Genomic DNA, 12,138 nt, shown 5'->3' with positions numbered 1-12,138 from the left:
ATTTAAATAGGTGTACTCCCAGTTAATGAATTAATTAATTTTTGACAGGTGTTTTTAATGACATAGACTTTTGTAAAATCCAAAAATATCATCTTGTAGAACAGTCTACATTCAGAAGTTTTTGAAAGTATTTTAAAAGGCAGTAGGTATTGGGCCCTTTCATTTCCCAGTCGTGCATGGGCGGTCAGTCACTTTATTAATTCTCTGGTTGGTAACTCCAGTAAAAATGAGTATAACGTATGAGATGTTTGCCCATGGCAAGATACTGGGAATTTGTCTTGTGAACATTTATTCTGGGAAAATCAATATTACATCCTTTTTGTTCTTATCATTTAGGAAAGCTTAAATTACTTGTGGCTTTAGACTTTAATATAGAAGTGGAATATCTTGAATAGCATGTCACCTTTGATTCCATTGTATTCTTATATGATAGCCTTTATGCTCTTAAACTAATATAACAACAGTTAATTTCTGAAGCAAAAATTGTTAATTTCATGTGAAGATTTTTCTCTTTTTTTCAAAGAAAATTAACAAATCAGAAACATATTTAGAAGGGATGAAGTTCCATTTGCTTAATTCCTCACACTTTGGGTGCTGACTGAGGACAAAAGAAGTAAACTGTGAAGTATTTGATTGCATAGACATGCTTTCCTTTTGACAAGTTCATCCAACAGCAATGACCGACTGGCGTCAGTGCATGTAGAAACATTGCCTGAATGGACGTCTATTTGGGATTAGACTCCCTCCCCATTTTAAAAATGTACTTTGCAGTTAAGAAAGAAAACTTAGAAATCTCAAAACATGAATAAGAAATCCTTTTTTTTTATAATATTTTTTTAAAGGCATACACTTTATAAGTTTTTATTTATTTTTTATTTATTCATTTTAGAGAGGAGAGGGAGAGACAGAGAGAGAGAGAGAGAGAGAGAGAGAGGAGAGACAGAGAGAGAGAAGGGGGGAGGAGCTGGAAGCATCAACTCCCATATGTGCCTTGGCCAGGCAAGCCCAGGGTTTCGAACCGGCGACCTCAGCATTTCCAGGTTGACGCTTTATCCACTGCGCCACTACAGGTCAGGCAAGAAATTCTTGAATGTTGTTGAAGGCTGGTAGTTTTCTATGCTTCTCTTGTGCACAAATTTAATAAAATGAACATTCAATAAAAAAAAAACTACTCTCTGTTCACATTCCCCTAATTTTTTAAAGTTATAAATTCTACAGTTAAAATGAATCATTGAAGCAAATTAGTAGATGTTTAAGGTTTAATGTTTAAAACCTGGTTTCCTGGTCTTGCTAAGATATTTAGGGAACAATTTACCCTGCTTTTATTTTAGACTGTGATGAGAAAAAAAAGTGAGAAAATTGTTTTGCTTGTTAGTATGGAATTATTTAATAAGCCCATGACCTTCATGGGCACACCCACGGCCTTCATGGGCACACCCACATGGGATGAACTTGAAAACTGTCAAATGATTTTGGGATAAAAATATTTACAGGAAAGCTTTAAATGAAAAGAGTGGGCATGTAAAGCACAGTGCAAGGAATATGGTTGGTAATATTGCACTAACTATATATGGTGCCAGGTGGTACTTGAACTATTGGGGAACCACTTTGTAAAGTATATGATTGTCTAACCTCTATGCCCATGATGGTGAACCCTTTTATAAAAATCACCCACTTTTGCAGCGCTGGTCAACCTGGGCCCTCCTGCCCACTAGTGGGCGTTCCAGCTTTCATGGTGGGCCAATCGCGGCACCGTTTGGTTGCTCCGCTACCACCTACCATGAAAGCTAGATTGCCCACAAGTGGGCGGGAAGGACCAGGTTAACCAGCACTGCAAAAGTGGACAGTTTTTATAAAAAGGTTCGCCATCACAGCCTATGCTGTACACTTAAAACTAATACAAAATAATATTGAATTTAAATTATAATTGAAAAAGAAACTTAAAAAATAAAAGAATGATAATGTAACAATAATAATCCCTTTCTATGGTGAGATCAGTAAAATTTTCAAAATGGCAGTGGGTCATATTATTTTATGATTAGAATGGATATAAGATATAATAGAACATCTAATAATTATTGAGTTCTGTCATATATCAGGAAGAATCCTTTGCATGCCTTATTTAATTTTCCTAGGAGCCTTTGCCTTATGTATTATTAGTTCCCCCATTTAAATAAGGCATCTAAAAACTAGAGAGGTTAAGGAAGTTGATCAAGGTCTTACAACTCATTTGTTTAATACTCTTATTTTGGAAGTATGGGCTGATTAGGTATTTTTCAAGGTCATGTGTAGGTAGCAATTTATTAGAAATATTTTTACATGCTGGATTTAAAAAGCCAAGCGTTCTTCGTTGCATAACCTTGTTGCATAAATTGTTGGTTTTCAGACTTTTCACAGTTGACTCTGCCTGCTGAGATATCCTTTTTCCTATTGCAAAGACTGATAATATGTGCAGACTTCAGAGTCTGGCTTGACTCCCCTGTAAGATGCTATTGACTGTGCCATAGAAAATTCGGTGTTAGTAAAGAAAAATTAAGTGATGTCTTGTGTGAATAAGCCTTCCATTAGCTGCTGAGGTAGGGGCTAATGCTTGTTAGTATTTCTCAGCTCTCTGTGTAAGTCATGCCTATGTCTGACGGGAGAGAAGGCAAGAACAGGGATCAAGAGAGAATGTACAGACAGAACCAATAATTTGTCAAACAACTGATACTAAGCATAAAAAAGTAATTAGTCAGGCTAAATTATATTGTGTCCTGCATTTCATATGTTTTAAAACATCATTTAAGTTGATAGGGCTTTGATTAGCTTCCCCTCTAAAGAGAATGGTCTGTAGGCAAAATGCCTGATGTCTCCTGGCCTTAAATCAGTTCATGTTGCTTTGGGAGCCTGTTGATGGCTACTCACTCTTTCTCCTTAATATCCCATAGGCTGTAGGGATTGTGAGGACTAGCACCTATGGATATGCTCAACTTTTAAGAAGCTTCCAAACATAGCAGTGTCTTTGGTAAAAGAGTAATAGTAATAATTAATAGGAAGAGTAATAGTTTTCACTGTTTCACTTTGGGTTATTACTGCAACGGCACTTGTTATAAGTCAAACGGTGATTCTTACTTGACAGGTGAGGAACATGAACATTAGAGAAGTAAGTTGACCAAGTAGCTCTGCTGCTATGTGCAGAGATGGGAGTGAGCCCCAAATCTGCCTGAATCTCCGGTTCCATTCTCTGAATGATCATGCTGTATTGTGTCTTTCTTTACATTTTTTTTTACAATGCCTTACGTAAAACGTAAATGGAATATTTACTTAAATATTTGGGCTTTTTAAACAAAATGTTGTTCTAATTTTCTAAGTCATAATTAAGCTGTCATATATACAGGAAATTACAAGTTGGAAAGAAATTATAGGTGCAAACAAATGAGAATTAAAAATACATATTTTGCACTAGTAAGGATCTCAGCAGGAAAGAGATGGCATTCTCATCTTAGGTAATTTGAAAAGAGTTTAATAAAGGGATTATTGTAAGAGTATAGCTCAGTGTCTTAAGTCTTCCCAGACTGCCATAGCAAAATACCATAGACTGGATGGCTTAACCAACAGAGACTTACTGTCTCACAGGCTAGAGGTGGGAGGTCAAGTTGCCAGCATGATCTGGTTGCGGTGAGGGCTCTTTTTCTGGTTTGCAGAGAACTGCCTTCTTGCTGTGTCCTCCTATGTGACTTTTAGGAGGATGCAATTCATTCTAGAGTGGTCAGGGAAACAACAATGTATAGTGAAGTACCCTGGGGCCAGAAACATTAGGGATGTACCACTGTTAAGCCTGTAGGATCTGGGGAGGGTTTGGCTCCTCCACCGGTCAGAGAGAGAGAGTGGATTGGGAGGGCTGCTGGTTGGGAGCTGTACCCATAGTTGTGTCAGTCAGCAGCAGCCCTGTCCCAGAGGGAGTGAGGGCTTACTTCTCCTGCCTCCCTGATTTTGTCCTGTGCTTCTCAGCGCCGGAACCTACCTGGAAACCATGGGGAAAGAAGTCCACTGATGGAGGCCATACTTGTGTAAGGGGGGAAAAATAATTTTTCTTCTACTCTTCTGAGTTTTTAGCTGAGACCTCTGTAATAAAAGACAGTACAAAGAAAAAACAGATGTTTATTAACATACAGACCTCATGTGTACATGGGAGATACGCAGTGGGAAATGAGGAACTTCTGAAGATGTCCTAGAATTCAGACTTAAATATCATCTTAGGAGGGAAAGGAGAGGGGAGAGTAGTGCTTTAAGGAAGATAAATGGGCCCTGTGAAGAATGTAGGGGAAGGTATGATGGATTGTGAGAGTTTGTCTGGGTGTGGTGTTGACTGCTACTCTTCTGTAATAAGAGGCAATCTTCCCTGGCTGATGACACTCCACGGAGGAGACTTAGGACAGTTCATAGAAAGCCTCTCCCTGAAATTTCTGTTTTTCAAGTATTTAGAACTCAAAGTCATCAATATACCACAATGTGGTATTTTGGGGTGGCGTGTCTTGAACACCTGTTGTTATATATTGTGGCAGTATATTTTTCTACTTTTCTCGTGTCAACTACTAAAGACACAGAACAGGATGGAAAAGGAAAGAAAGTGGACTTGGAAGGGCAACGACATCAAACTATCCCTGCTGTCTACTTTATCTTATAACTAACCGTCTTGTCTAAAATAGACACCTTCTTCTCTCTTCCCTCATGTTTCTTTTCATCACATCATTGGTCATCTCCTCCATATCACTCACTCCAGTGGGACATTTCCCCCTTATTTATTTGCATGTTTTGTATTTGTGTGACTCCCATCACTAATACACTTCTAAGGTGAGGGCCTTTTGTTGGTGGGATCACTGCTCTGATAGTAATCCTGTTTTTAGGTATCTGGAGAGATTGAACTTTTTTTCCATTATGGTTGGATGGAGTTATATACAATGAATTGTATAGGAAGTGAGAGTCATTTCTAGGCAGAAACAGAATCATTTATAAACACAATCTAGAAGTAACTTTTCCATTGTCAGGGTGACCAGCCACATTTGAGATGGGGGCACCAGGAGTGAAAAGACCAGGAATGGCAGCCATGTGGTATGAGGGAGAAATAGACCTTTACTTTCGTGTCAGTGAGATTTGGGCCTTGTTTCTGGCAGGACGTAATATAGCTCTATTCTGAGATCCTTCATCGTGGAAAGACTGAATAAATGTGTCCTTTCTAATTTGAGCAGAAGATTTGTGGAGCCTATGATTACCAAAGTAGCTAATTTACATAGTTTTGAAACTCTATCTTGTCAATAGGTCCTTGTCGTGACCTTAAAATTCATAAGTTTAATGTTATATTCTATCTCGCAGTAGAAGAATTTCTAAATATAACTCTCATTAATGCCAACAGTCCTTTGCATATTGGAATGACATTCTAGCCCTTGAAATCGTAAGTTTGAGTGAGAACGGCATATGAAAGACAGATTAGAATCAGGCAGGAATCAGGCAAGAGGTCTCTTCTGGGAGGACAGGAACTAATTTGAGTTCTGAACTTATCCTTTTGATGTTCTATTAGTCCCAACAATAGTAAGCAATTTTAAGGTGGAGAATTGAAGCTGCCTGGGCCTGTTCTATTCTCTCATGTCTAGTTCACTCTTATTATTCAAATGTGACTCTCATTCCTTACTTTTATTTTTGACAAATAGGACTATAGAGGTGTACACTGCTGCATCCTGAATGTTAAGCAGGAAAAAGAAAGGTTCTCAGTCCAGAGAGTTTCCAGAAAGTGAGAAATTTGAAGATGGGTGCATCAAAGACCACAAACATCCTCTTATTGCCTGTTTTATGTCATCTTGCTTTGGGTAAGGATATTTTTCATTTTATAGGTTTAAAGTTAAGCCAAACTAATAAAAATATTAACCAACTACATCTCTTAACCAATTTTGGGGGTGGGTAATTCTCTTGGGGACATAACAAAGATACAACCTTTATCTGTCAGTTTCAATAAAAAACTTACAAGCCCACTACTTATTCCAGAGGAGGGAAAAGTGGAATTACATGAATATGGATTGATCATTTCTCTTTTTTTTTCCCAGTGTGACCAAAGATCACCATTTCAGCACCCAACCCAAGAATCAAATAGGCAAGTAGCCAGAAATTTTCAGAATAAGGTCTAGGATATATAGAATAGAAATACACTTTTCTAGTGAAATTATTACTAAGTATAGTAGATGTATGCTTCCAAAAAGGATTAAAAGTGATTAGAATCATACTGATTCCAGGGAATAAGATAATCAAATGAGACTTGGGTAGAAGAGTTGTTAGTCATAGAAGGAAAAGTTTGGGAACTGTATAAAAGGTGGACTCAGTGTTCAGTCTGTAAAGAGAAAGAGTTCATATTTGTTTGGTTTGGTGAAGTCAGGGCAAATGAACTTTGGAAGAGGTGGTGCTGTTGAGGGCTTCCTACATCAAAAACTCTAGCACATAGACTCCTGCCAGTTAACTTCGATTATACCCAAACCTGACAGATTGGACTCCATGTAGTCTTACTCTTGTTACTTCTGTGCCTCAGTCTCAGCTGTCCTTGCAGAATGCTTCTGCTAGGGAGATAGAGCCAGTTGTTAGATTAACACAGATGACTGAGCCAGGGGCTAGGGCAGGGGTCCCCAAACTTTTTACACAGGGGGCCAGTTCACTGTTCCTCAGACCGTTGGAGGACCAGACTATAAAAAAACAACAACTATGAACAAATCCCTATGCACACTGCACATATCTTATTTTAAAGTAAAACAAAATGGGAACAAATACAATATTTAAAATAAAGAACAAGTAAATTTAAATCAACAAACTGACCAGTATTTCAGTGGGAACTATGGGCCTGCTTTTGACTAATGAGATGGTCAATGTGCTCCTCTCACTGACCACCAATGAAAGAGGTGCCCCTTCTGGAAATGCGGCAGGGGCCCACGGGCCATAGTTTGGGGACCCTGGGCTAGGGTCTCTAAGTGAGGTAAATATGGGGGGAGTTGGTTGCTCCCCAGTTACATCTGGGTTAGAAGTGAGTAAATAGCTAAGAGGTGTAATACAAACTTCCTATGTTCAGTTTTGGGGAGTATAACTACTGGGCAGAGAAAGATTATTTACGTCTTTCAGTTCATATTTGTTGTATCTTTAAAGAATAAACAACTATGAGCAATTATTACTAAAGCCATTGCATATTCTGTAGGTACAAGGACCAAAGCCAGCATGGCTATGCTATTATAAGTCGTTTCACCCCTTTATTATGACTGTTTGTGATGTTTTGGTGGTTGTAGGGAACAGAGAGATGCTGCTCTTGGTGACTCTGAAGCACTATCTGGACTTGTACAAGTTCTTTATCAACATGTAAAACATCCATTTAATGGAGAACTCTAAATGGTTTTCCATTTCCTTTTTAATAGATGAAAAATACACACACTTACTCTGTGATATGCACAAAACAGACTAATGTTGACTGTATACATTTATAGTATAATATTATTATTGCTGATCAAAGTCTTCTAAAAGCCTTGTAAGAGCCTGAAACACCAAGCAAGGCTAACTTAAATGTTTGCATTTAAACTATACAGCTATAGGTAGAAAAGAAAGATATAAGATATATATGGATTCAGAAATTTTTTGAGTTAAAGGATATCTGCCTTATTATTTAGCTAACCAGACACCTGAATCAGTTTCTCAATGCTTGAGCTTCTGTATAATGTTAAATGTTTAGATTAGCTGATAAAACATCCAATTAAAATACAAAAATGAAATTCAAGAGTGTAGCACAAAAAGTGTTTATCTAGCCAATTACTTACTAAAACGGTGTTTAAAAAAAGTTGTTAAAATGTACTTTTGTGACCAGTTTTAATCCTTATATAATAAGCTGTTAATGTAGGCAGTTCATTTAATACACCAAAAACAGCCTTAAAAATGTTGACCAAAAAAAAAAAAAAAAGTATAATCTTGAATCTCAGTTATGTTAGTATTATAGACTGAATGTTTATGTCCCCTTCAGAATTCATATATTGAATGAGGCTCTAAACCCCAGTGTGATGGTATTTGGAAATGGGGCCTTTGGAAGGTAATTAGGTTTAGATGGGGTCATGAGAGTGAGGCTATTATCATGGGATTAGTGTCCAGATAAAAAGAAAAGAGACCAAAGCTTTCTTTCTGTTAAATAAAGACACTGCAAGACAAGGCTTCTTACCAGGGACTGAATAGGTTGGCTCTGATTTTGAACTTCTTAGCCTCCAGAGCTGTGAGAAATACATTTTTGTTGTTTAAGCCATCCAGTTTATGGTAATTTGTCATCCTGAGCAGACTAATGCAGTTTGTTATTTTGTCACCCTGGTGTGAGTACCCCAAGCATCAAAGTTACGTGATGGTTCTTTGGAATGTAAAGGCAGGTGTTATTTCTTTTTTTTTTTTTTTTTTTTTTTTATAATAAATTTTTATTAATGGTAATGGGATGACATTAATAAATCAGGGTACATATATTCAAAGAAAACATGTCTAGGTTATTTTGTCATTAAATTATGTTGCAAACCCCTCGCCCAAAGTCAGACTGTCCTCCGCCACCCTCTATCTAGTTCTCTGTGCCCCTCCCCCTCCCCCTAACTCTCTCCCTCTCTCCCTCCCATGTCCTCCCTCCCCCCACCCTTGGTAACCACCACACTCTTGTCCATGTCTCTTAGTCTCATTTTTATGTTCCACCAATGTATGGAACCATGTAGTTCTTGTTTTTTTCTGATTTACTTATTTCACTCCTTATAATGTTATCAAGATCCCACCATTTTGCTGTAAATGATCTGATGTCATCATTTCTTATGGCTGAGTAGTATTCCATAGTGTATATGTGCCACATCTTCTTTATCCAGTCTTCTATTGAAGGGCGGCAGGTGTTATTTCTGTTCTGAATCTTTGACAGTGTGGTGGTCCTATGAAATGGGCTGCTTGACATGTGCTTTTTAAATTTTTAATTATTTTTATTTATTCATTTTAGAGAAGAGAGCCAGAGAGAGAGAGAGAGAGAGAGAGAGAGAGAGAGAAGGTGGGGAGGAGCAGGAAGCATCAACTCCCATATGTGCCTTGACTGGGCAAGACCAGGGATTTGAACTGGTGACCTCAGCATTCCAGGTTGACTCTTGATCCACTGCACCACCACAAGTCAGGCGACGTGCACTTTTCCAAAGCTTACTTGAGAGCAGGGGTCCCCAAACTTTTTACACAGGGGGCCAGTTCACTGTCTCTCAGACCGTTGGAGGGCCGGACTATAAAAAAAAAAACCAACTATGAATAAATCCCTATGCACACTGCACATATCTTATTTTAAAGTAAAAACAAAACAAAACAAAACAAAACGGGAACAAATACAATATTTAAAATAAAGAACAAGTAAATTTAAATCAACAAACCGACCAGTATTTCAATGGGAACTACGCTCCTCTCACTGACCACCAATGAAAGAGGTGCCCCTTCCGGAAGTGCGGCGGGGTCCGGAAAGATGGCCTCAGGGGGCTGCATGTGGCCTGTGGGCCATAGTTTGGGGACCCCTGCTTGAGAGTGTAGTTGACACCTGTGATGGCTGGGTGTGGATAGCTTCTTGTGACCTTGTTAGGAACCATTTGGAGGATGTATAGGGTGAGGTCTTACTGAGTTGTATTTAAAATCAAATTTGGAGTAAAACTAGTTCTGGTCAAGGAAATGAAACTGATACTTATGTTTTTTGAGCAGTTCTTTGCTTATATGTCTGTTTTGTATAAACTCTAAGGAGAAAAGCTTTTTTTAATGGAAAATTTGAGTAAAATGGAGGCAGGAAAAAGTCTCAAAATATTTATTTCACATGATAATTAATTGGAAAAATTTCAGATGATTTTTTTGTCTATACATAAAAAATGATTTTGACAGAATTATTACTGGATTGAGACGATCACTCCTATTATATGGATTCAATGAAACTGTGATAGTGTTGAGTTCACGTTCACAATTTGGAGAAATTAGCACGCAGAAGTAGTTTAGTTTGATTTGAAAATGAGTATCAGGTTTGTTTCCTTTTTAAACCTTCTATCTCTGATAGATGCACGTGTTCATCCCTCAACCTGAAGTAAAATAACTACGTTTATAATAATAGGTGTGTAAATACTTGAGAACTGTAAGTAAAGCAAAATATTTCTTTAGGTTGTGTTAGAAAAAGATGCCAAAATTTTCCTACTGAAGCCTTTGTTCATGATCATTTCCCTTCCTCATCCCCCAAGAAAGTGAGGCAGTAATGGTACTTTTTAAAAATCATGTAGCTCTAAGAATAGAAACAAAATTGTGGAATACTAGTTAGCCATAAAAAGAAGGAAATGTTACCTGTTGTGACGGCATGGATGCACCTGTAGAGTATTAATCCTGAGTGAAATAAGCCAGTTGGAGGAAGAAAAATACCATATGATTCCACTCATACGTGGAATCTAATGAACACAATAAATAAAATAGAAACAGACTCTTCGATACAGAAAACAGACTGACAGCTGTCAGAGGAAAGGAGGGTTTGGGGGGGTTGGATGAAAAGGTGAAGGGATTAATTACAAAAAAGAAACTTACAGACACAGACAACAGTATGACGATCGTCAGAGGAAAAGGGAGGAGGGGAGGTAGAAGCGGGTAAAAGGGGGGTAAATGGTGACGGAAGGAGCCTTGACTTGGGGTGGTGAACGCACAATACAGTGTACAGATGATGTGTTATAGAAGTGTACATCTGACACCTACGTAATTTTATGAACCAATGTCACCCCAATAAATTCAATAAACATTGAAAGAAAAAGTGGGATGGAAAGAAAAAGAAAAGAAACAGAAGTAACTGTTTATTTGCCCCTTTTCACTTTCTATGTGGTAGATCAGTGGTAGCTAGCCTAAATCCCCTTTCTCCCTAGCACCTTGAACTCCAGCACCAAGGCACTACTCACTCTGCTATTACTGTGGAAGTTAAGCTAAAGTTTATAGTGCACATACTTAATTGGTCATAGTCTGCCTGATTGACGACAGCTCACGGCGGAATGTGCCTTCAGCAAAGGAGAGTCTTCTTGGCTGAGATTGTGCCCCATGCCCAGGAAAGCTCACATCCAAAGAATGAACAATGTGGAGCATGTGGGCTGGGTCCTCTTGCTCCTCTTTGGGAAACCCCAGCTTCAGAGCACCCTGTGGGATCAGCCAAGGCTGATTGTTGTTATCGAATGAATACACCCAGTCCATCACCTGGGTGTTTCTTGGTTCCCACTCCACCCTGGGGTTCTAACCATAAATGAACAAGTGGGACAAGCACAGTCTGATAAACTTATGATTCATAGGGGCTTACACCCTCAGGCTTAGACTGGCAAAGGTGCTGGCTGAGGGGGCGGGGCATCTAGACTTTGGAGCAGAGGAGGGAATAGAATTGATAGAAAACGTGTATCAGGTGAGGCCCAGAGATCAGTCACAGTGGCGGAAGGCTGGAGTTTTCCTCACTACCTTCCCCCAGGCAAGTTTCTCCAGGACCAGAGATTAACCGGATCCGGGAGGAAGAGTTCCCAAATGAGGTGAACTTACTTACTGTCGATGAATCTGGGGAGTGCATGGGCTAAAGCCATGAATGTTGTGATGTGTCATCTAAGTAACTACAGCGACATCAGGGCACTCATGCCCTCAGCTCTGGTAGTGTCATCTGTTGAGAGGGCCCAGCTGAGTCTTTCCCAGAAACTGTCCTCTCCTTGAAGCAGTCTGCATGCAGTTATAGGACAGTGTGCCGGTACAGAGGCCTGGTCCCCTTGCCTCAGTTTGGGACAACTTGGAAGACCATACTAGCATCAGAGCTCCCTGTGGGATTGGCTGAGACCTATTTTTTCAGAGTTCAACTTCCGCGTCGCGATAAAGCTTTCTTCACCTGCGTACAGGTGCTGACAAACAGGTGTTCCAGTGACCTTCTTGCATACAATCTCCACTGCAGTCTGCTCCCCAGGGAACCTGATCTGTATCACCTTTCCTTCCCCTTAGTAGCTTTATGCCATAGAACCAACTCTAAGCTTTTGGTTAATATACAGTTGAACTTGGGGTTCAGTTTGAGACCTCTGTGGAACTGTCGTGTGTGACTATTGATTCTGCCCCTCAGAGTGCATT

The sequence above is a fragment of the Saccopteryx leptura genome, chromosome 6 (genome assembly GCF_036850995.1).
Source record: "Saccopteryx leptura isolate mSacLep1 chromosome 6, mSacLep1_pri_phased_curated, whole genome shotgun sequence".
Classification (NCBI taxonomy): Eukaryota; Metazoa; Chordata; class Mammalia; order Chiroptera; family Emballonuridae; genus Saccopteryx; species Saccopteryx leptura.
This window is presented reverse-complemented; position numbering follows the sequence as displayed.